We start from the raw sequence: 25,726 nt of genomic DNA, 5'->3' as shown, positions 1-25,726 counted from the left end.
AAATTTCAAATACCTGGGAATAAATTTAACTAAAGATGTGAAAAACTTATACACAGAGAAATACACAAGACTGTTCAAGGAAATCAAAGAAGTCCTAAATAAATGGAAGAATATTCCCTGTTCATCGATAGGAAGACTAAATATTATCAAGATGTCTATCCTACCAAAACTGATCTACACATTCAATGCAATCCCAATAAAAATCAACACAGCATTCTTTAAGGAATTAGAAAAACTCACTATGAAATTTATTTGGAAAGGAAAGAGGCCCCGAATAGGTAAAGATATATTGAAAAAGAAAAATAAGTCAGGCCTCTGCAGCTCTGCCACCAACCACCCTCTGGCAGCAGTTCTGGTGCCTCCTTGGGCCAGCAGTCCTCCAGCGGGAGGGAGCGAGGTGGGCAGCAGTGGTGGCAGCATTGCGGGCTGCAGGACCTCCTCGGGGTGTGGCCCCAGCACCCAAGTGCTAGGAGAACATTTCTACTGCTGCATCAAGGGCACAAGTCTTATAATTCAGCAAGATTTGGAATTCCTGGAGAATTGCCTTCCTGAAAAGTTGAAAGAAATCTCTTTAAATTCTGTCTCTTAGTTTTCCATTTTGTTGTGTTTCAGTGGAACATCAAGAAACCATGAACAACTTCAGTAATGAGGAGTCTGACTGCCATTTCCTGATGAAGGTTTTACTGCCAAGGACATTCTGGGCCAAAAAATTAATGAAGTTTCTTCTGATGATGATAAAGATGCCTTCTATGTTGCGGACCTTGGAGACATTCTAAAGAAACATCTGAGATGGTTAAAAGTTCTTCCTCGTGTCACCCCCTTCTTTACAGTCAAATGTAATGACAGTAAAGCCATAGTGAAGACCCTGGCTTCCATAGGGACAGTATTTGATTGTGCTAGCAAGACTGAAATCCAGTTGGTGCAGAGTCTCAGGGTGCCGCCAGAGAGGATAATCTATGCAAACCCTTGTAAACAAGGTCTCAAATTAACTATGCCGCCAATAATGGAGTTGAGATGATGACTTTTGACAGCGAGGTTGAGTTGATGAAAGTGGCCAGGGCATATCCAAAGGCAAAAGTTGATTTTGTGGATTGCCACCGATGACTCCAAAGCAGTCTGCCACCTCAGTGTTAAATTTGGAGCCACACAGAAAACCAGCAAGCTTCTTTTGGAATGGGCTAAAGAGCTCGATATTGATGTCATTGATGTCAGCTTCCATGTGGGAAGTGGCTATACTGATCCTGAAACTTTTGTGCAGGCCATCTATGATGCCCGCTGTGTCTTTGACATGGGAGCTGAGGTTGGTTTCAGCATGTATCTACTTGATATTGGTGGTGGCTTTCCCAGATCTGATGACGTGAAGCTTAAATTTGAAGAGATAACCAGTGTCATTAATCCAGCATTAGACAAGTATTTCCCATTAGATTCTGGAGTGAGAATCATAGCTGAACCAGGCTGATATTATGTTGCTTCAGCTTTCACACTTGCAGTGAATATCATTGCCAAAATAAATTGTGTTTAAGGAACAGACAGGCTCTGATGATGAAGATGAATCGAGTGAACAAACCTTTATGCATTATGTGAATGATGGAGTGTATGGATCATTTAATTGTATCCTTTATGATCATGAGCATGTAAAGCTTCTTATGCAGAAGAGATGCAAACCAGATGAGAAGTATTACTCATCTAGCATATGGGGACCCACGTGTGATGGCCTTGATCGGATCATTGAGCACTGTGGCCTGCTGGAAATGCACGTGGGCGACTGGATGCTGTTTGACTGGATGCTGGGGGCTTACACTGTGGCTACTGCTTCCACTTTCAATGGGTTCCAGAGGCCAACCATCTACTATGTGATGTCAGAGCCTGCATGGCAAGTCATGCAACAAATTGAGAGCTGGGGGTTTCCACCTGAAGTAGAGGAGCAAGACGCCAGTGCTCTGCCTTTTTCCTGTGCTTGGGAAAGTGGGATGAAGCGCCACCCGGCCACTTGTGCTCCAGCGAGTATTAATGTGTAAATACCATTTTTGTAGCTGCTGTGAGTTTATCTTGAATGGAGGGATTTGGGGGGGGGATCATTTAACTTAATTACTGCTAGTTTTGAAATGTGCTTCTAAGAGTAGGGTTGGCACAGACACAGCGATAAGGAAGACTAGGAGATGGGGTTACACTTATCTGTGTTCCTATGGAAACTACTTGATTATTTTGTTTTATATGGATTTTATTCACTTTCAAACATACTTCTAAGGGATGCCTCTCACCTGCTGAACAAGCATTTGTAGCTTGTATAACCGCAGAATGGGCCAAAAGCTTAATGTTGTGACCTGTTTTAAAAATAAAAGTATCTTGAAATAAAAAAAAAAGAAAAAAGAAAAACGAAATTGGAGGAATCACACTACAAAGCTACAGTAGAGAAAAAAGCATGGTATTGGCACAAGGAGAGACACACAGACTAATGGAACTGAACTGAGAGCTGATAGAGATCCTCATATATATAGTCATATAAAATTCAATAAAGCCACCAAACCCTCTCAACTGGGAAAGAATGGCCTATTCAAAAAATGGTGCCTGGAGAACTGGATATCCATATGTAAAAGAATTATTGTAACTTTGGGTAGGGGAATGTGTCCTGTGAAGGTAAAATTTGTCTTAAAATAATATAATTATAGTCTATATGGTTACAAATAATTATGAGAATTTTAGCAAGGCATTGTTTAAATTAAGGTACTTAAATGGATAATTGCAAAAAGTCATTATTAAACAAAACCTGAATTGATAATAATAATAATAAAAGGTAATTTTATAACAAGAAAACTTGTTGGCAGCCAGCCTCCCCTGCAAACCTGCTTCTAAAAGACTATTTCTGGTATTACATGCTACTAAGTATTTAAAATGAAGAAAAGTTCATTATTTTAACAAGTTTGTTTAGTGTTGATAGTAATTATATTTTGGAAAAAGGTTGCCTGAAAAGTTTCCGAAATTGTTTTGGTAACTTATGTATGTGGAATATATGGAATGTGTTTTTATTGTTAAGGAAACAGGAGATGATTTTGTCCTAAGAAAAATGATTATTAAGAAAGAAAAAATGTGTGACAAAATCTGAATGAATACTGAAAGTGTAGAAGGTTAATGGAAAAGAAATTTTTATGGTTAAAGTTAAGCAAGATTTGATGGGTCTGTCTATAAAGTTTTAAATAGTTTAGTATCAAGAAGTATACTAATGCAAAGTTAAAATTTTCTTCTTTCTCAAAGTCTCTCAAATCATTAGCCTGTTTTGGTACAAGTTTATAAAAAGTTTTCATCTTGAATAATCAGTATACAAAGAAAGTCTGTTTTATCAAAATAGCTTCTATATGCAGATGTGTTCATATTTCCATTTGAAGCTAACAGTGTGTGAGCATCTCTTGGCTATACCATAGGAAAACATTGTTAATTCAATAGAAACATGTGTTCTTGCTAATAATTCAATATAGATCTGATAATGAATTTTCTTAGAAGCATTATACTTATTGTACTCTTGCTTTTGTCTCCCTTTAACTTGAGCATTATTAAGGGAGCACAGTATTTGTAATTCTGCCAGTATCTATAGAGGCCTGTTGATATTTTTGTCCCCAAGAAAGGAATACATTTTTTTCCCGCTGAGATGGTGTCATATATTCTTGGTCATCACAATATCTCATGGCTTTGGGGCTGTGAGTTGGTAAATATTCATGATGTGTGATAAAGCATGATACATTCTGTGAGATCTTGACTAGATAAAAATGTATGCTCCGTTGTGTCTATACACACACAGGACCTAAAGGTTATGTCAAACTAAACTGCTTGTGATTCTGGATGACTTTTGTGTTCTTTGCTTCTTGTGCTTTTCAGTTTTCTATATTGCACAATTAAAAGTTTGAAAAAAAATAAATGTTACTTTAAAAACCTTAAAAAAAAAAATAGCTTCTTGTGCTTTAACCTCATCATTTCCTCAGTGTTCAAAGAAAAAAAGCTCTCATCTCTTTTAAAGGAAATTAATTTTCAAACCTGCTTTCTCAAAATCAAATCCTGAAAAGTAGCTTTTTATTCCAAACTAATTACCTTGAAAGAAAAATTAAATAGTTGAGTTCATTTAATATGTTATAAATTGAATGGAAGGTCTTTAAAAGTGTTATAAAATTAACCAGATTTTTAAACCTTGTTAACTAAAGTTGTATGAGTAAAAGGTTCATATGAATGCTTAAGAGTGTATAAATTTACCAATATTTCAACATAATACTAAACAAAAGTACAATATGATTATGGATTTAATTAATATAAAAAGGTGTGTGTCATAGAAACAACTTCTTATCATAAATTGCAGTAATACCATTGTAGTATGGAGCTGTACCAAATATTGCTAGCTTGTTGCAAAAAATTAATATCCAACTATGCCACTATCATTTTGTTTTAAAATGTGCTAAGACTTTCTTTAGTTTTCCTTAGGCAAGTCAAGCCAGCCTGCATTCTCCTACCTGTAGAAAAGTCAACAATAGACTTTTGCAGTGCCTCCCCAAGGCTGTGTATATAGCCCAACCATCTGCCCTGGCCTTGTGGCAAAGAATCTGGCTGTGCAGAAGAAATCTGTGGCTAAAAAAATGCTACTGATGACATTATGTTAATAAGTAATCCTTTTTTCAAAATTAAAAGAAACAGCAGAAACAGTGGTATCTTATCTTGAGAGCCTGGGGTGGGCAGACAGTTGGGGTGGACTGTGAGGTCCCTCCTCCTCTAATGAATTCTTCAATATTGTTTAGTTGGGCAAAACAAAACTATAACCTCTGCTGTGATTGATAAAGTATAATGTTTTCTCATGTTAATGTAGTTTGTAATATGGTTGGAATACTGAAAATCTTTCATCCCTCACTTAGCTCAAATATTACAACCATTGTATGTATTAATAGGGAAAAGTCCTTCATGGAAGTAGGAAAACCTCCAGCAAGCTGCTTTAAATAATAAGAAAAGGAAAGTAAACTGTGGACATTAACTTAGCCTATGAATTGGACGTGGCAAGCACCAATATTGGCTTTGGGTGGAGTTTGTGGCAAAAGCAAAATTCTAAACAAGTATCCCTTGGATTTTAATCACAATTCTGGAAAGAGAGAACCAAAAGTGCAATATAAAAAAGCAATTGTGTGCAGCATGGGAGGTCCTGCTAAAAGTGAAAGATTTAAATCAATAGGGTCTGGTCACTCTAAAGACTGCCATCCCTATCCGGGGGTGGATTGCAAATACTAAAAGCAAGACAGAAATGATGGACTGTTGTAAATCACCCTCAGATTATGAAAAAGCACCTGGGATACCTGCTAGTAGTAACAGGTGGCTGTCATGTCCCTGCCCACTCCACTAACACCCCTTTTAGGACTGTTGACACAGATGCCTTTGTAAAGGTCCAGGGCCCTACCACTGAAACCTGAGAAAAGGAAAAATTGGCTCCACTGTAAAGGTGAATATCAATGAAGAAACTATAGTGATGGCCAGAAGAAGAAAAGGCATCTGGATACCTGTGAGAATGATGTGGAATTTGGCAGTCATTTCCTGAAAGTCAGTTATTGCTACATATGGCACAAGAATTCTTGAAATGGACTAGATGCTTTCTTTGACTGCTTATTATAAGCATTTTGGGGATGATTGGTATCATTACAGTTGCTGCTATTGCTGTAATAACTTTACATGAAAGTATGAACAGAACAATATGTACATAACTGGCATAAAAATGCTAGTGATTTGTGCCATAGTCAAGAGCATATAGATTCTGGGCAGTTAAATAATTGAGTTAATGATTTGAAATCAGCTATGTTACATATTAGAAATCAATTGTATAATTTGAATTTGTTAAGGGGGTTGAGATGTGGTTGGAATGAAAGTAATTTCTGTTTAACTCTGCTTGCATATAATACATCAAATATAGTATGGAAAAAGTAAGAATCATTTATTAGGCCATAAAAGTAATATCTCTCTGGAAATAATTGAATTACAAAGGAAAATATTAGAGATGTCTCATAATCAAATTCATGTAGCAAATGATAAGGATATTTTCTCAGATATGATTTCACATATTACACAATTTAACCCAGTTAATTGGTGGAAAGCACAGCATTTCCTGTCAGCTTTAGGAATAGGGCTAAACATATTTGTTCTATTGCTCATGATTCTTGCCTGTGCCGGACAGTGCTTTCAAAGAAAATTGCAAAGTGTAACAGCCATGGGACATGCAAATAATCTGGTGCTAGCCAAAGCACTTCAATAATCTCCCCAAGTCAAAGAGCTTGGCGGGTAGTCAATGATGAGTAAGACTTTTGAGAGGAGGGCAACCTAAGACAGGCATGGTCACCTCAAGTAAAACAAAAGGGGGGGAGGTGGACTTGGTCCACTGGTTAGGGTGTCTTTCTACTACATGGGAGGTCTGCAGTTCAAGTCCCGGGCCTCCTTGACCCGTGTGGAGCTGGCCCATGTGCAGTGCTGATGTGTGCAAGGAGTGCCATGCCTTGCAGGGGTATCCCCCACATAGGGCAGCCCCATGTGCAAGGAGTGCACCCCATAAGGAGAGCTGCCCAGTGTGAAAGAAAGTACAGCCTGCCCAGAAATGGTGCCACACACATGGAAAGCTGACACAACAAGATAACACAACAAAAAGAAACACAGATTCCTGATGCCACTGACAACAACAGAAGTGGACAAAGAAGATGCAGCAAATAGACACTGAGAACAGACAACTGGGTGGGAGAAGGGGAGAGAAATAAATAACTAAACAAACAAAACAAAAAGGGAAAGTTTGGAAACTGAGACACAGAGGTCTACCAAGGAGAGACATGCTGTTTCCATGGCTATGCTTGCAACCTAAGGAATTCAGTAATAAATAGTTCCCAGCAAACAGGAGGAAGCTGTTAAAGGCTGAAAGATGAGCACATACCTTTTGTAGTAAATTGAACACTTAGACTTTGTACCTTGAGATAAGATTTTTTGAATTCCTTAGACTATGAGTAATGCTGATAGTTAACTGCATGTTGCTGCTTGTTCTCATGTAGACTGAGGTATATATAGAGCTCCTTGTAAACAATAAAGTTGTCTGATGAGTCTCTACTCATGGACCCCCTGATCCCAGCTTTCTCACTTTCTTCCTCTTTCTTTCATTCTTCTTTTTCTTCCATTCCTGATACCCTTCGGGCCCAAATCTCCACCACTCCCCATGTCTCCAGTGATGGCTTTTAATAGTTTTATTTTGATTTTCATAAACTTGAAATGATAAGTTTAATTGTAATTGGGTATAAGGTTAAAGGTGGAGGTGGTAGAGATTGTATAAAATCCATTTAAAGATGTTTAAAGGATCCTTTTTGCAAGGTATTTGACACCTCTTGAACTTTCAGTTTTACAAGTGTTGTGAAGTTGACAGATGGAGCAAGGTAAATATGCTAACCTTCTCATTTAAAGTTTGTTTATTTATTTATTTGTTGTTGTTGAAGTTAAAAAAAGCACCAGAAGAATACAATGTAAATGACCAGACAACTTGTTTATTTTGTGGAATGGAGCATTTTATAAAGAATAACTTGACTGACTAATAAGACCTCACTCTTGTACAATACCTTACAAATCTGCACTAGTGCCTGTCATGAGCAGTAAAGATCTTGACAACTCTCTAAGTAACTTCATATAATTTCTGAAATGTTTATATGAATAACTTTTTTGCGCACTCAAATTTAACCAACAGAAAATTAGATAATTCTTTTTAATTTGACAACACATCCCATGCAAGTCCCAACATATCAAATAATCCTAACAACTTTTAAAATTTCTCTTCTATTAAGGTAAAAAATTAACAATTTTTTTCAGAGTCATGGACCCAAAGGGTATCGGGAATGAAAGAAAAAGAGAGATTGGGATCAGGGGATGTGAGAGCATTGAAGCCTCAAGTTCATCAGACAAGTTTATTAATCTCAGGGGCTTCTTTATATACCCCAAGCAATCGTGAGAACTAGCAACTATTCTTGCTAACTATTCCCATTACTTCAACCTGTGTAACACAATGGATCAAAATCTATGATTATAAATCAAAGTTCAAAATTTCAATGTTCTATTATATTGTTGAGGAAACATAGCCATAAATCTTGTTGCCCAAGTTGTTCCATTCTACCTAGTCCTCATTCCACCTGAATGTACACATCTCCTGCTAGATTTATGACCTGCATGTATAGCTATGGAGACAGCATGACTCAGTGGTCAAGGAAGTAACTTGCTTCCATGGAAACAACATACCTTTGTTTCCCACAATTTTTTATTTTCTGGGACCCCTGTAGAAATCTTTGATCAAGGAGACATACTTAGGATTTGGTTGAGGAAATGCAAGATGTCAAAATTGCCAGGAGGTTTGTAATGTATATGAAATAAGATCATAGGTCACCATGAACAAGACTCAGCTCCTTATTTAACCAAAGTGACAACGAAAAATTGAAACAATATTCTGGCAGTAGTATGATCCTTTACAAAAATAGATATATTAAAAGGGAGATGAGGGGAAGCAGATGTGCCTCAAGTCATAGGGCTTCCACCTACCATACAGGAGGGCCTGGGTTTGATCCCTGGGACCTCCTGGTGAAAAATAAGAAGAGGAAGCATGCCCCACATGATGAGCCAGTGACACAGTGAGTCAGTGCCTGTAGAGTGAGCCAGTACCCATGGAAGTGAGTACCACAGCAAGATGATGATGCAAGAAAAGAATGATGAAGGGGAGAGTCAAAGTGAAGCACAGTGGAGACCAGGAACTGAGGTAGCACAATTGACATCAAACCTCTCTCCACATCAGTGGTCCCCAGGAACAAATACTGTTGAGTCCTAGAGGAGAAAAACATGAGAAGAGAAAACCAAAAGAGAAATAGATGCAGAAGATCACACAGTAAATGTACATACACAGCAAAAATAGCAGAGTGGTGGGAGACGAAGATGATTAAATAAATAAATGTTTTTTTAAAAAAGGAAGATGACTTGATTCTCTTAAAAAATGCATTCATATTAAAGACTACATGCAGGGCAGTGAATTGTTGTGATAAGAAACATAATAAATGCCTTCTAGACCAATTACTCATAAGGCAAATAAAACTTCTTTCAATCACCTACTGAAAGCAGAACAATAATCCCAGAAAATGCTGTCATTTTAATGGGAAAAACCAAATTTCAAATTTGCATGCATATGCTGTTTATAAAAATCTTATTGGAAAACCCATTATGTCTTATCCAGCAATAACCATGAAAAACAAAATTCTTTTTCTGCAAATCTTTGCAACTTTCCTATTCTTTCAGGTTTTATCCTGTATTTTTTCTCTTTAAAATTTTTCAATAGCCAATGATTTTGCTTTAAGGAAGAACTATTCTCTTATTTTTCTCTACAAAACCATATCCTGCATACCATGTATATTAGTCAGCCAAAGGGGTGCTGATGCAAAATACCAGAAACTGGTTGGCTTTTATAAAAGGTATTTATTTGGGGTAGGAGCTTGCAGATACCAGGCCATAAGCATAAGTTAATTCCATCACCAAAGTGTATTTGGAGCAAGATGGCTGCTGATGGCTGCAAGGGTTCAGGCTTCCTGGGTTCCTCCCTTTCAGAGTCTTGCTTCTCTCTGGGTTCAAGGCTCCTTTCTTCCAAGGGCTTGCTTCTTCCTGGGCTCAGCATTCCTCTCTTCCGTGTGCTGGCTTCTCTTTTCTCTGTGAGTTTACTTCCCAGGGCTCCTGCTTAAGGCTTCAGCATCAAACTCCAACATAAAAACCCTCATGAGGGAAACAAAGGCATGTTGTTTCCATGGAAGCAAGCTACTTCCTTGACCACTGAGTCATGCTGTCTCCATAGCTATACATGCAGGTCATAAATCTAGCAAGGAGATGTGTACATTCAGGTGGAATGAGGACTAGGTAGAATGGAACAACCTGGGCAACAAGATTTATGGCTATGTTTTCTCAACAATATAACAGAACATTGAAATTTTGTACTTTGAATTATAATCATAGCATTTGTGTTACACAAGTTAAGGTAATGTGTTACACAAGTTAAGGTAATGGGAATAGTTAGCAAGAATAGTTGCTGGTTCTCATGATTGCTTGGGGTAGATAAAGAAATCCCTGAGATTAATAAACTTGTCTGGGGAAACGGACTTTGGCCCAGTGGTTAGGGCGTCCGTCTACCATATGGGAGGTCCGCGGTTCAAACCCTGGGCCTCCTTGACCTGTGTGAAGCTGGCCCATGCACAGTGCTGATGCGCACAAGGAGTGCCGTGCCACGCAAGGGTGTCCCCAGCGTGGGGGAGCCCCACACGCAAGGAGTGCGCCCGTGAGGAGAGCTGCCCAATGTGAAAAGAAAGAGCAGCCTGCCCAGGAATGGCGCCGCCCACACTTCCCATGCTGCTGATGACAACAGAAGCAGACAAAGAAACAAGACGCAGCAAATAGACACCAAGAACAGACAACCAGGGGAGGGGGGGAAATTAAATAAAATAAATAAATCTTTAAAAAATAAAAATAAAAATAAACTTGTCTGATGAGCTTGAGGCTTCAATGCTCTCACATCCCCTGATCCCAATCTCTCTTTGTCTTTCACTCCCAATACCCTTCGGGTCCATGACTCTGACATCTGGCACCCAATGTGGGGCCCAAAGCAGTGACTGCAGCAGAGATTCTTCCATGGCAGTATTGGGAACATGGAAACTGAAAACCTTCCTGAAAGGTTGAGGTGTCCATTGAAAGGTGACTCAAGTCTGACAATACAGTGGTGAGAATCTTAAATTAATTTTGTTTTCTGCTAGCATCAGGGTATGGGGAATCAATGAGGATGTCTGGAAGAATATTCACAGGACAAAAATCTCTTTTAAATACTGTTGGAGTCTCAGTGAAAACTGCTGATTTACTTGAATTTTTGCTCTAGTACAAAAACACTGTTATTGGTTTCAGCCACAAGGAAAAAATCTTTTAAATCTTAAACAGTGGAAACAGGTAATGAAGGTGCTACATAGAGCATACCAAAAAGGAGAGACTATATCACTGTTGGTGTGGGCTTTAGGGCAACAGATTGCAGCAGCCTTAGATCCGCTGCAGTCTGAAGCAGAGGAGGAAGAAATTACCATCTTTTCCAGGGAGTCCCATGACACAGGCCATCAGAGTGAGGACAGGGAGGAAATAGAGGACAAGGACAAGGATGAGCCCCCCAATGAGAAAGAAACTAACCCCTTTCTGCCTAAGCAGGTGTCTAAATTGAATATTTCTAAAGCCAGCATTTACCCTAATTTGTGTAATGTAGCCCCTACAGTCTCACCGGTTACAATGCCGACAGCCCCGGGAATATTTACTGATGCCATTGACACCAGGCCCTACACTAACAACGTGTTTGTACCAAATCCAGTTCCAACTACTCCCTTAATGCATTGTTTGCTGCAAGGATCTTGACAGGGGGATCCTGAAGGAATGCAATTACTAACAGCTTTCCTGGTAAATATTCAACAAGTTTCCCCAGAGGCAAACAACCCTCAAGGAGGATATAATTTTCATCATGAACCCCTGCCACTTTAAATTCTGCAAGAACTTAAACAAGCCTGTGCACAATTTGGAACTAATAGTCCTTACGCTTTTGGCTTAGTGCAGGGGCTGACTCAAGCTGACCAACTTATCCCCTGGGATTGGGACATGCTGGCTAGAACTGTTTTAAGCTCGGCTGAGTTTTTGCAATTTAAACCTGGTGGACAGATGAAGCCAATATGATTGCGCACTGTAACGCAGTACAGAATCCTCCCATTCTTACTGCTGCTGAACAATTATTGGGTATTGGTGATTGGTCTGGAATTCAAAGACAGCTCCAATACAATGATCAGGCCATAACACAAGGCACAATTCATTTTTGGCAGCTTGGAAACGGATTTGTATACCTGGAAAACCTACTCAATCTTTTGCCAAAGTGATCCAGGGAATTAACCATATGTGGAATTTGTAGCCCAATTAACTGACATTTTGATTCAAAGAATTGAGATACCAGAAGCAAGAGAGTTAATTTTGTTAACGTTTACTTTGGTCAGGCTAACAGTGAATGTAAAAAGGTGGTCGTGGCCGTAGCCTTTAAAGGTAGCTTGAAGGAGGACAGAAAGAAAGGAAATTGTTTTGAATGTGGGAAGCCTAGTCACTATCAGAAAGAATGTAGATCTTTCTAGCCCTATAACATTGTCTGTAGAGGCTGAAAAAGAACTGGCATTGATAGAGGATCAAATTTCTCAAGGGCAATTAACACAAATAGAACCTGACAAATCTGTTGATTTATTTTCTCAACCCCTTAATCTCCTACAGCTTTATTTTGGCAAGAAGGTATACTGGAATGGGTTTTTGTGTTTTTTTTTAACCTAATAATAAACAAAAAAGATTGCAGACATATCTCCAAAAAATAATTTCCATCCTAGCAAAAGGCTGTGTTAGATCGTTACAATTAAAGTGGTCTGATCCAGACAGGATTATTTGTGATCTTTCTCATGAAGAAATTCAAAACTTATATAACTAATCCTCAATGGCAAATTGCTATTAGTAATTTTCAAGGCATTATTGATAATCATTATTCTACTTCTAAATTGTTAACGTTCTTATGAAGAACGTTCTTATGATTTTACCAAAAAATGTGAAAACCGTTCCTATTGAAAATGCATGTACAGTATTTACTGATGATAGTAGTAGTGGAAAAGCATCATATGTTACCTCTTAAAAGGAACAGGTTTGGCAGACTCCTTATTCATCTGCTCAACTCACAGAGCTTTCAGTCATCATTAAGGTTTTACAAACGTTTCAGGAGCCCTTGAATATTGTCTCTGATTCTGAATATGTGTGTTTAACTGTAGCTCTTATTGAAAGAGCTCATATTTTTATTACCGATGAATTGTCTCAACTCTTTGCTGACCTTACCAAGCCCTCATTCAACAAAGAAGCCAGTCCATATATATTACTCATATCTGGTCTCCTTCTTCCCTTCCTGGTCCTCTAGCTACCCCAAATGCCCAAGATGATCTGTTAGTGGGATGTTTGCAGGATGCAACTAAATATCATGCATTAATTCATATTAATACTAAGGGACTTAGACATAAATTTCCTCAATCGACAAAACATCAAGGTCAAGAGATTATTCACACCCATCCCACCTGTGGACCTTTGGCCACAGTGCCTTTTCAGGCTGAAACTAATCCCAGAGGCCTGGCTCCTAATCAACTGTGGCAGATGGATGTTACTCACATACCATCATTTGGTAAATTACAATATGTCCATGTCTGTACTGACACTCTCATTTTTTCTGGGCTACTGCACAAAGTGGTGAATGTTTTCATCATGTTCATTCCCATTTGTGATCTGCTTTTGCTGTGATGGGATGCTCCTTGAAAATTAAAACTGATAATGGCCCGTCTTACACTAGTAAGCCTTTTGCTTCCTTTTGTTCTATGTATGCTGTTGAACATGTTACTAGTATTCCTTACAATCCTACAGGTCAAGCCATAGTTGAACACAGCCATCATACCCTAAAAACTATGCTTTTAAAACAAAAAGGGGGAGATGATGGTATTATAACACCAAAAGATCAATTATTATTATTATTATTATTTACTTTAAATTTTCTTAATGTTTATAATTCACTGACACCTGCAGAATGTCACTTTGGAAAATATCAAACATCTACAGTGGACACTGGAAATGAAGATCAACCAATATTCTGGAAAGATATTTTAAGCAATGAATGGAAAAAAGGCAGGATTAAAGTATGGGGGGCAAGGCTATGCTCTTGTATTTCATAAAATGGAGAGCAAATTTGGCTACCTGCGAAGAGGATTAAACCATGGAATGAAGAGATGGGATCTCCTACAACTTCTGATCATGGTGATCATAAGTAATGAAGAAGCCATGGGTAATTACACCTATTGGGTCTATATACCTAACCCCCCATTACTCAAAGTGTTAACCTGGAAAGATCCATCCTTGCCTATTTATCTGAATAAGACCCATATATTCCCTGGACCAATTGATGATTGGTTACCAATTAAGTCCCATGAGGAAGGATAAAGAATCTATAATCTCATATTACCATTTGATTCTCGACCCCTATGCATTGGTAACCATCCTCCATGTATGTATGTTAAAAATTGGACTATGGTTATCTTCAAAAATAATAATACTAAATATTTAGTGATGTTATTTCCTTCTTATAATTATATGGTGACTAAAAAACCTACCTATAACTGTCTGCAAAGAGATATTGGGGATAAAGAAGGATGGCAAGAATGCCATATAGGAAGAGGATCTGTCGTTTTTAATGATTCCTATGGAATAGTGTGGGAAAGTGCCCCTATGAGGAGTTCCACCAAATATAATGGCAGATTTATTTGGTATGGTCTAAATAGTAAAGAACAGCCAATTAGTAATATGCAATATCCGTTTCATGAATCCCTTGAATTGGATGAAAAAATAATTTTTACCAAAAATAATAGTGTTTGGAAATATAAAGGAAAAGGGATCCCTTCTCCATGGTGTAATATTACATCGATGCATAGTCAAAAGAATTTGTGGAAAGGTTTTCTGGGAATAGCACCTACTATAGAATGGATTGGGAATAATAGAATGGTCAATATTTGTGTTTAGATCAAACTCATCATTTTCAATCTTGTGTAAGAGATCCTTATGTGTTTGTGGTTGGAAAACTATAACTGAGAATGCTCTGTTTTATAAAAGTGGGGTGTTGTATACCTGTTTGTCTGAGAATGTTTTACAGAATGGAAATTTCATTACAATGACTTGAAGGTGGTGGGGAGTGTGGATTCCAGTGCGACTGAACCGAATTTGGCAATCATCACCTGAGAGTCAACTGCTGTTCCATATGGCTCAAGAAATCCTGAAGCACTCAAAGTGATTTGTGGGACTGTTAATAGCTGGCATATTGGGACTGATCGGTGTTATTGCAGCTGCTGCTACAGCTACCATGGCCTTGCATGAGACTGTGCAGACTCAGCAATATGTGCATGATTGGCATAAGAATGCTAGTGACTTATGGCATAGTCAAGAGCACATAGATGAAGAATTAAACAATAGAGTTAATGATCTAGAATCAGCAGTTTTATCTCTTGGAGATCAAGTATACAACTTAAATTTACTTAGAGGTTTAAAATGTGATTGGAAAGAGAGTAATTTTTGTATTACTCTGCTTGCTTATAATAATTCTACTTTTGATTGGGAAAAGATTAGAAATCATTTGATAGGTCATAAGGGTAATATGTCATTAGAAATAGAAGAATTACAGAAAACGATATTGGAAATAATCAGATTTATGTAGCTGATGATAAGGATATCTTTAATGATTTGATTTCTCATTTCAATAAGTTTAATCCAGTAAATTGGTGGAAGTCTCAACATTTTTTATCAGCATTAGGAATAGGACTTTGTGTGTTAATCTTGTTGCTTATTGTTGTTCCCTCCCTGGGACGAGGCGTTTGCTGAAGACTGCACCATGTGAATGCTATGGGACAGGGCAATAATTTGGTACTTGCAAGAACCTTGCAATGAGTTCCCCATGGTCAGTGTGCTTGGCTGGTAGTCAATGATGGGTAAGCCTCTCAGAGGAGGGCAACCTAAGACAGGCACAGTCATTCTGACTAAAACAAAAAGAGGGAAATGTGGGAAACAAAGGCATGTTTTTTCCATGGAAGCAATTTACTTCCTTGACCACTGAGTCATGCTGTCTCTACAGCTATGCATGCAGGTCATAAATCTAGCAAGGAGATGTGTACATTCAGGTGGAACAAGGACTAGGTAGAAGGGAACAACTTGGGCAACAAGATTTATGGGTATGTTTTCTCAACAATATAATAGAACATTGAAATTTTGTACTTTGAATTAATTATAGCATTTGATTCATTGTGTTACACAGGTTGAGGTAATGGGAATAGTTATCAAGAATAGTTGCTGGTTGTTCACTATTGCCAAAAGTTGGAATCAACCCAAATGCCCATCAACAGACGAGTGGATCAATAAAATGTGGTATATACACACAATGGAATACTACTCGGCTGTAAGAACAAACACACTACAAACACATGTGATAACATGGATGAATCTTGAGAACCTTATGTTGAGTGAAGCAACCCAGACATTGAAGGACAAATACTACATGACCTCAATGATATGAAATAAACAAGCTGCCCTAGATAGCAAGAGACTGAACGATAGGCTTGCAGGAAATCGGAGGGTGGAGGAAGGATATGAGCCGATGTCTGCAGGGGTGGAATTTAAGACGAGATGGTGGTAAGTATGAACACAAAGAAGAGATAAAAGGGGGGCAAGGGGTTGCCTTTGCTTGGGGCTTTGCGGGTTTGAGGGTGGCTGGGGAGGGACGGGTGGGTAACGTTGCCCAAAAGTGGGGGGAGGGAGGGGTAGCATACGAACCAGGAGAGGGTCAGGTGTTGGTGGAGAGTAAAATGCCGAGAAAATCATATCAAAATATAATAAAGAGGGTTACCTGTTTAGAATGCTCGGAGGGGAGGGTCTGATGCAGGATGGGCTCCTGGGGAATGTCTAAATGCTCATTCTGCCAGAGTGGGTGACACCATGGGGTAGAAACCCAAGTAGTGAGAGTGGGGGTGGACCCACATCCTGGGGAGGACTAATGCCATCCAATAGAGGGAACTGTATCCCTCGAGAGAAAGGGTGGCTCCCAGGGCATTGGGGCAGTTGAGCAAGTTAGGCCCTGAACACTATTCCATCTATCTCTGGAAGTGGCTCCTCAGGAAACGGAGGTTGGCTATCACTGAGGGCACCAAGGTGGAAGGGAAAATGGACGTTAAATGTGTGGAACCAAAGTAAATGGGGGGTAAGAGAGGAGTTTCTTGAGAGTACACAAGGATGGATATAAAACATGTAATATTACAGCATAACATATAGGAGATGACAGACTGATAATGTAAACCATATGTAAAACATAGGATAACTAAAAATGTAAAGAACTGTGTATCCTAAAGTATGCACCATAATGTAAACACAGATGTCACCTTTTTAGAAAGCTAATGTCTCAGACTCTGTACATCACTTTAAGTAAATATGATATGAATAGGGCATAAGAGTATCACTGTGGAAGGGAAAAGGTTTTCTGGTGGATGTGTGGGAGTGCTGTATATTATATATATACATTGCTGTGGTCTAGGACTCCTGTGAAGAAAAGCTGAATAATTAGGGGGGGGGGGGGAAAAAAAGAAAAAAATAGGATGTGGAATTTTTTCAAGTCAACATTCTTTATCTAAGTTCTTTATCTAACTTTATCCAAGTTCTTTATCTATCCTTTAAACTCATCGCTATATGCCATTCCCTAGTAAGGGACCATGACATTATATTGGGCTTCAAATTTCGGGGAGTTCTGGATCACAGAGTGTTTCAACAATGGCAATGGAGGGATACTGGTATGGGATACCAATGACAGGTGATATATGACTGACATGGAGCTGTACAGAACATATGTCCAGGGTGCATGGTAATGTTTGGATATACTCATAGTGGCAACAATTAAAAACCAGGGGGGGTACTGGGTTCCTGGCCAGTGGTGCTCTGTCGTGGTCCCTAGGGGAGCAGCGACAGTCTCCCAGGTACAGTGGTGGGGACCGGGAGGGAGTGAGGGTTCAACAGTGAGCCCCTGATACTAATGACTATGCTTGTGAGCTGATAAACCCAAAATAATAACAAGGCCTAGAGCAACTTTGTGCCTGGGAATTTCCTTCTGTCAGCCTTCATGTTACTCAAATGTGGCCAGTCTCGAAGCCAAACTCAGCATGTAAATGCAATGCCTTCCCCCCAGCGTGGGACATGACACCCGGGGATGAGCCTCCCTGGCAACGAGGGACCACTATCAACTACCAACTGATGATGCAACTGGAAAATGACCTTATACGGAAGGTTCAATGCGGATCAGCAGAATATCCATGTCTACATAAAATACCATGACTTTAAAATGCTGTTTGACCTAAAGTAAGGGGGAAATGGAAAGGAGAAATGAGTTTATATGGCTACGAGTTTCTAAAAAAGAGTCTGGAGGCTGGCAGAAGGTTTGCCCTCATGCACAACTGAGCAGAGTCAGAGAGACAGATAAAGCAGATACAACCCCCAGATATTGGTTCCTTTGAGGGCTAAAGAGACCCATGGGAGTTATGGTCATGGCCGATGGGGTTAACTACCAGGGCAGATGGCCCCTCTTTGGAAATGGTGTTTATGTGTGATGAATCTGGACTCAGATGGGATCTCCCTTCATAAGACTTTCATGCTAATGTGCTGGAGGTGCAGTTAATGTTGGGGTTTAAGATATATTTAGGGGATTTGAATCTCTGGACTGACAATGTGATAGCCAGATCCTGAGCCTCAACAGACTCCAGCACCTACAATCTGATTTATTGGACTTACCACACTCAGCTAAGATGGAGGTGAAGAAGGACAACCACCACACCATGGAGCCTAGAGTGATTACAACTGAAAATGGGAGGATTGCATCCAGCATCCAGGTGGAATCTGAGCCTCCTCTTGACATAAAGGTGCAATGGACACAACCAATCCAGTGTCCACATAGAAGAGGTGGCATTGGATTGGGAAAAGTGGACATAATGGACAAAGGGTATGGGGAAAGGCAGGAAGAGATGAGAGGTGGAGGCGTCTTCGGGACATGGAGCTGCCCTGGATGGTGCTTCAGAGGTAATCACCGGACATTGTAAATCCTCACAGGGCCTACATGATGGAATAGAGGAGAGTATGGGCCATGATGTGAACCAATGTATATGAGGTGCAGAGGTGCCCAAAGATGTACTTACCAAATCCAATGGATGTGTCATGATGATGGGAACGAGTGTTGTTGGGGGGGCGGAGAGGGGGGGTGGGGGGGTGGGGTTGAATGGGACCTCACATATATATTTTTAATGTAATATTATTACAAAGTCAATAAAAAATAAAAAAATTAAAAAAAAAAAAAAAAGAATAGTTGCTGGTTCTCATGATTGCTTGGGATATATAAAGAAGCCCCTGAGATTAATAAACTTGTCTGATGAGCTTGAGGCTTCAATGCTTTCAGATCCCCTGATCCCAGGCTCTCTTTTTCTTTCATTCCTGGTACCTTTTGGGTTCGTGACCCTGACACCCTCATATCAAAACTCCAACTCTGTCCTTTGCCATGACCTTTATCTGTGAATCCCCACCCACCAAGGGGTGGGGACCCAATGCCATAATGATGTGGCTCAATCAAAGCCCTAATCATAACTCAATCATGCCCAGGTACAGATCAGATTACAAGCATAATCCAATATTTCTTTTTGAATTCATCAATTAAATCAAACTGCTACACCATGCAAGCTCAATTTAGCATAAGCCTAAGGTTTTAAGGTATCAACAGATCTTAGGCTCTATCTTAAAGTTGACAATTTATACAAAACTCAAGTACTGTTGAAATCAAAGTTTGATTCCCTTTTGTTAGGTTAAAACTTATTTTTTTCTACCATAAACATCTAAGAGCATGTTATAAGAAATCTTTTAAAGATGCTATTTTTGAATCATTAAGCCTTTTAGAACTTCTGAATATCAATCAAATATGCACTTCCTAATTTGTTAAAGACCAGGAGTTTCTTTTTCAAGTGCACATCTCAAATGGTTGTCCTTGGTTAATTCAAACATTCCTCAAGTAGCCACTGCAAACTCAAGTCATCCTTGGTGAGATTCACCCATGTATTCAGAAAAAAATATGAACTGATACCACAGTGAGAAAAGAGATATTAGAGAATTTTTCAGGAAAGAATAAAAGAGATTTAGATTATGAAGTCCCCATGTTTAAGTAAAGGTTCCAAAAATGAAAATTGTATAGGCCTGTATTAGTCAGATTCTCTAGGGAAACGAAACCAACATAGGATATCTGTAAATAGTTTGAGGTTTTATAAAATTGCCTCATGCAACCATGGCAATGCATAAGCCCAAATTCTTCAGGGCAGGCAGCAAACCAGGGGTTCCAGTGAAGGTCTTTGATGAGTTCCCAGGAGATGTTAAAAAAAGAGATTGGACATGCCTTAAACCAGTAACACTTCCTTATTATATTTTCTAAAGAACATTATAGTTTCAACCACATACCCGACAATCTCCTGTGTTCACCTGCTACCCCTTAATCCTTCCCCCAATTCCATGGACCATCTGACCCATCCTCCCAACCCTAGCCCCCCTGAAGCCTGCAAAGCCCAACCCAGTAGTTGGGCTATGCCCCTGTCTTATTCCTTCGTTGCACAACTATGTACCTCCACTTTATCATAGATTTTGCCTGTGTGGGCATTGACTCACAACCTTTCTCTCTCCCCATATTTTCTATAAGCCTATCTTCCAGTCTCTAGCTATCTGAGACAGCTTGATTTGCTTAATTCTTATCAGGGAGGTCATGTAGTATTTGTCCTTCATTGCCTGGCTTGCTTCACTTAACATAAGGTCCTCAGGATTCATCCATGTTATCCCATGCGTTAGTACTGTATTCCTCCTTACAGCTGAGTAGTATTCCATTGTACATATATACCACATTTTGTTTATCCACTCATCTGTTGATGGGCATTTGGGTTGATTCCAACTTTTGGTAGTAGTGAATAATGCCACTTTGAACACTGGTGTGCATGCATCAGTTCATGTCTTTGTTTTCAGTTCTAGGTATATATAATATCCAGCAGTGGAATTACTGGGTCATATGGCAAATCTATAGCTAGTTTTTTGAGTAACTGCCAAACTGTCCTCCAGAATGGCTGGATCCTTCTACATTCCCACCAGTAGTGGATGAGGGTTTCCATTCCTCCACATCCTCTCCAGCATTTATAGTCTTCTGTTTTTTTAATAGCTGCCAGTCTAATGAGTGCAAGATGGTGTCTCATTGTACTTTTGATTTGCATTTCCCTAACAGCTAGTGATGTTGAGCATCTTTTCATGTGCTTTTTAGCCATTTGTATTTCTTCTTTGTTGAAATGTCTGTTCAAATCTCTTGCCCATTTTTAAAATGGGTTGTCTTTTTATTTTCAAGATACAGGATTTCTTTATATATGCTTGATAGGGGCAACTGGCACAGGGTTCACCTGGGGCAGGCTTCTAGGGAGTATATGAGTTCTTATTTTGCCATACTATGTTATATCAGTGGGTGGAGACCAGTACAATGAATGGAAAGGTGTTATAACCCCATCCTGGGTAGGCCTGATATTCTCAAACAGAGGGGAGGGTGTCTCTTGAGAGCATGGGTGGCTCCCAGTGGGGGAGGACAGACTAGTGTGTCAAGCCCTCAGCATTGGTGCAAGTATCTATCAATCTTGTCTTTCAAGCAGTGAAGATTGGTTGTCACTGTGGGCCCTGGTGGAAAGGGAGAGAGGAATATAATGGATGGAAGAGGGGGTAAGTGGTGGCAATGGAAGTATTCTGCATGATCTTGCAATGATGGATACAGGCCATGTTAAATGTAACTAAAAATTTATAACAGTGTATAGTCTAAAACCTAAACCATAATGAAACCATGGTTAGTAACTATGTATCAATATTTGTACATCAGTTGCAGCAAATGTGACATCCATGTGTAAAAAGATCATTGCTAGGGAAGGGGGAAAAGGGTTTGATGTTGTGTATATGGGAGTCCTATATATTCTAAATGTGACTTTACTGTGATCTAAAACTTTTTTGAAAACATCATTTTTAAAAAGGATGCAGACACAGGAATAAATGGAAAAGATTGCCTTGCCACTGTACATACAGGGCAACACCTAATACAGTGATGAAAGGCAAAAAGTTAAAAAAAGTTTTGAATCACAGAGGGGTTCAACTATGGCAGAGGAGGAGCACTGGTGTAGGATGTCATTTAAGGAGGATGCATGGGTAGGAGGGAGTTTTCCAGGGCATGCATATAAGTTGTAAACATATGTTTGGATGTTTGTTGGGTAGTGACATAGTGGGTAGAGTTTCACATGATAACAGAAGGAGTGCTGCCCATTTTAATTGTTCTAAAGTGACCCTGCTGCTATATACAAGATATCAAGAAGTTCAAGAATGAAATGAAACCACTGTCTATGATCTGAGCTTCCTGCCACTCTGAAGAAGGTCCATAGAGTTTTCTTGTTTATTTCTGTAGGTTAAAATAATATATTTTGCATGATTTCAATCACTTACAATTTTTGAAATTTGTCTTATGACTCAGAATATACTCTTTTCAAATATTTCATACACACATGCAGACATTTTATTCTGCAGTTCTTTGGTAGAGTGTTTTATAAATATCTTTTCGTTATGCTGTTGATTAGATAGGTCAAGTCTTTTCTATATTTTTAATGACTTTCTGCTTACATTCTATTATTTTTTAGGGTGGGTTTTGAAATAGCCAAATAAAATTGTTGATTTTTCTGTTTTCCCATTCAGTAGTAGCAACATTTTTTTCATGTAGTTTGAACTAAACAATATATACTCTTGATGAATTGAACTCTTTATTATATTGAAATGTTGCTCTTTATCCCTTGTAATTTTCTTTGCTCCAAAATATTTTTCTAATGTTAACACAGTCATTCCAAATTTCTGTTTGTAGATCTCTACATGATAACCTGTGTTTATAAATATAAAGTGGGTTTCTTATGGAAATAATATAATTGGTTCTGCTCTTTAAAATAAAAGCAACCTCTTCCTTTTACCTGAATTGTGTAGACAATTTTTGTTTAATACAAAAATTGGTATGGTTGGGTTTAAATCTATTCTTTTGGTGTTTGTTCTTTTTTCCTATCATTTTATTTGTAGAATGACCATTTTTTTCTTTATTAGAGAAGTTATGGGTACAGAGAACAATCCTGCATAAAATGCAGGATTATCATATACCACCCCACCACCACCTTGAAATGGCATGCAACATCAGTTACAATTCATGATAGCATACTTTTACAATTGTACTATTAAAGACCATGATTTAACTTAGGGTTCACTGTACAGTGTAGTTCCTTAGATTTTTTAAAAATATTTTTTAAAAAATTTATTTCTCTCCCCTTCCCCGCCTCCCACCCTGGTTGTCTGTTCTCTGTGTCTATTTGCTGCATCTTCTTCTTTGTGCACTTCTGTTGTTGTCAGTGGCATGGGAATCTGTGTTTCTTTTTGTTGCATCATCTTGTGTGTCAGCTCTCCATGTATGCAGCACAATTCCTGGGCAGGCTGAACTTTCTTTTTTTTTTTTTTTTAATTTTTTTATTTTTTATTGACTTTGTAATAATATTACATTAAAAATATATATGTGAGGTCCCATTCAACCCCACCCCCCCACCCCCCCTCTCCCCCCCCCCCCAATAACACTCGTTCCCATCATCATGACACATCCATTGGATTTGGTAAGTACATCTTTGGGCACCTCTGCACCTCATATACATTGGTTCACATCATGGCCCATACTCTCCTCTATTCCATCATGTAGGCCCTGTGAGGATTTACAATGTCCGGTGATTACCTCTGAAGCACCATCCAGGGCAGCTCCATGTCCCGAAGACGCCTCCACCTCTCATCTCTTCCTGCCTTTCCCCATACCCTTTGTCCATTATGTCCACTTTTCCCAATCCAATGCCACCTCTTCTATGTGGACACTGGATTGGTTGTGTCCATTGCACCTTTATGTCAAGAGGAGGCTCAGATTCCACCTGGATGCTGGATGCAATCCTCCCATTTTCAGTTGTAATCACTCTAGGCTCCATGGTGTGGTGGTTGTCCTTCTTCACCTCCATCTTAGCTGAGTGTGGTAAGTCCAATAAATCAGATTGTAGGTGCTGGAGTCTGTTGAGGCTCAGGATCTGGCTATCACATTGTCAGTCCAGAGATTCAAATCCCCTAAATATATCTTAAACCCCAACATTAACTGCACCTCCAGCACATTAGCATGAAAGTCTTATGAAGGGAGATCCCATCTGAGTCCAGATTTCTTTCACACTGGGTGGCTTACAGGGCACACTCCTTGTGTGTGGGGTTCCCCTATGTGGGGGACACCCTGCATGTCAGGGCACTCCTTGCGTGCATCAGCACTAAGTGTGGACCAGCTCCACATGGGTCAGGGAGGCCTGGAGTTTGATCCTTGGACCTCCCATGTGGTAGACGGATGCCCTATCCACTGGGCCAAGTCTGCTTCCCTCCTTAGATTTTTAAAATAAATTTTCTTCTGTTACCATAGATACAATCTAACAGTTCCCCTTTTAATCATATTCTTATACATGTATCAGTGCTGTTAATTGCATTCACATCATTGTGCTACCATCTCCACTATGCATTACCAAAACATTTCCATCATTCCAAATAGGAACCCTGTACAGTTTAAGCCTTAACTTCCCATTCCCTATTACATTCCATCCCCTGGTAAACTATATTCTAGATTCTGACTCTAGGAGCTTTCTAATTCTAGTGATTTCAAATCAGATAGCTCATACAATATTTTGGCCTTTAAGTCTGACTTACATCATTCAATGTGAGGTCTTCAAGGCTAATCCATGTCGACATATGTATCAAGACTTCATTCTTTTTAGCAGCTGAATTATATTCCATTGTATGTATATACAACATTTTATTTATCCGTTCATCAGTTAATGGTAACTTGGGTAGCTTCAGTCTTTTGGCAATTGTGAATAATACCTCTAAGAACATATTGTTTGCAAATATCTGTTCAAATCTCAGTTTTCAATTCTTTCAGAAATATATCTAGTACTGGGATTGCCAGTTCTTGTGGTAGTTCTATATTTAGTTTTATGAGGAACTGCCAAATTGTGTTCCACAGCAGCTGCACCATTTTACATTGCTACCAATCATGAATGCCTGTTCCTGTTCCTCTACATACTCTTCAATACTTATTCCCTTTTTTTTTTTTTAAAAAGTAGTCATTCCAATGTTGCTGAAATAGTATCTTATGGGTTTGATTTGCATTTCTCTGAGGGTTAATGATGTTGAGCATCTTGTCATATGCTTTCTGATCATTTTTATATCTTCTTTAGAGAGTATCTAGCCCATTTTTAAATTGGGTTGTTAGTCTTTTTGTTGTTAAGTTGAAGGATTTCTTTATACATACTATATATGAATCCTTTATCAAATATATGGTTTCAAATATTTTCTACCATTGTGTAGCTTGTCTTCTTTTATGATAAAATTCTTTGAGGACAAAAGGCTTTATTTTAATAAGTCCCATATATCAATTTTTTTTTCTTTTTGTTGCTTGGTGTGCTTTGGGTACAAAGTCTAAGAAAACATTGCCTAACACAAGATCCTAAAGATGCTACCTTTCCTTTTCTTCTAGGAGTTTCATAGCTGTAGCTTTTATATTTAGGTCTTTGATCTATTTTAATTTGATTTTTGCATATGGTGTGAGGTAGGGGTTCTCCTCCTTCTTTTTAATTTTTTTTTCATTTTTGAAGAAAGTGTGTTCTTTCCCAATTGAATGGTTTTGCCCTATCTCAAAAATAATTTAGCCATAAATATGAGGGTTGATTTCTGAACTCTCAATTCTATTCCATTGGTTTATATGCCTATCCTTATGCCAGTACCAGGATATTTTGATTACTGTGGTTTTGTGATATATTTTAGGTCAGGAAATGGGGCTCCTCCAAGTTCATTCTTCTTTTTCAAGATGGCATTATCTATTTAAGACACATATCCTTCCATATAAATTTGATGATTGACTTTTCCATTTCTG

At 38.8% G+C, this 25,726-nt stretch overlaps 1 pseudogene; it reads left to right on the top strand.

Moving 5' to 3' along the window:
- The first annotated feature begins 508 nt into the window (after positions 1–508).
- Positions 509–2,018, top strand: LOC131273346 (ornithine decarboxylase pseudogene; annotated as a pseudogene).
- Positions 2,019–25,726: the final 23,708 nt, after the last annotated feature.

The sequence above is a fragment of the Dasypus novemcinctus genome, chromosome 14 (genome assembly GCF_030445035.2).
Source record: "Dasypus novemcinctus isolate mDasNov1 chromosome 14, mDasNov1.1.hap2, whole genome shotgun sequence".
In the NCBI taxonomy this organism is placed as follows: domain Eukaryota; kingdom Metazoa; phylum Chordata; class Mammalia; order Cingulata; family Dasypodidae; genus Dasypus; species Dasypus novemcinctus.
The sequence above is the reverse complement of the archived record's forward strand: the minus strand, read 5'-3'. Positions and strand labels throughout refer to the sequence as shown.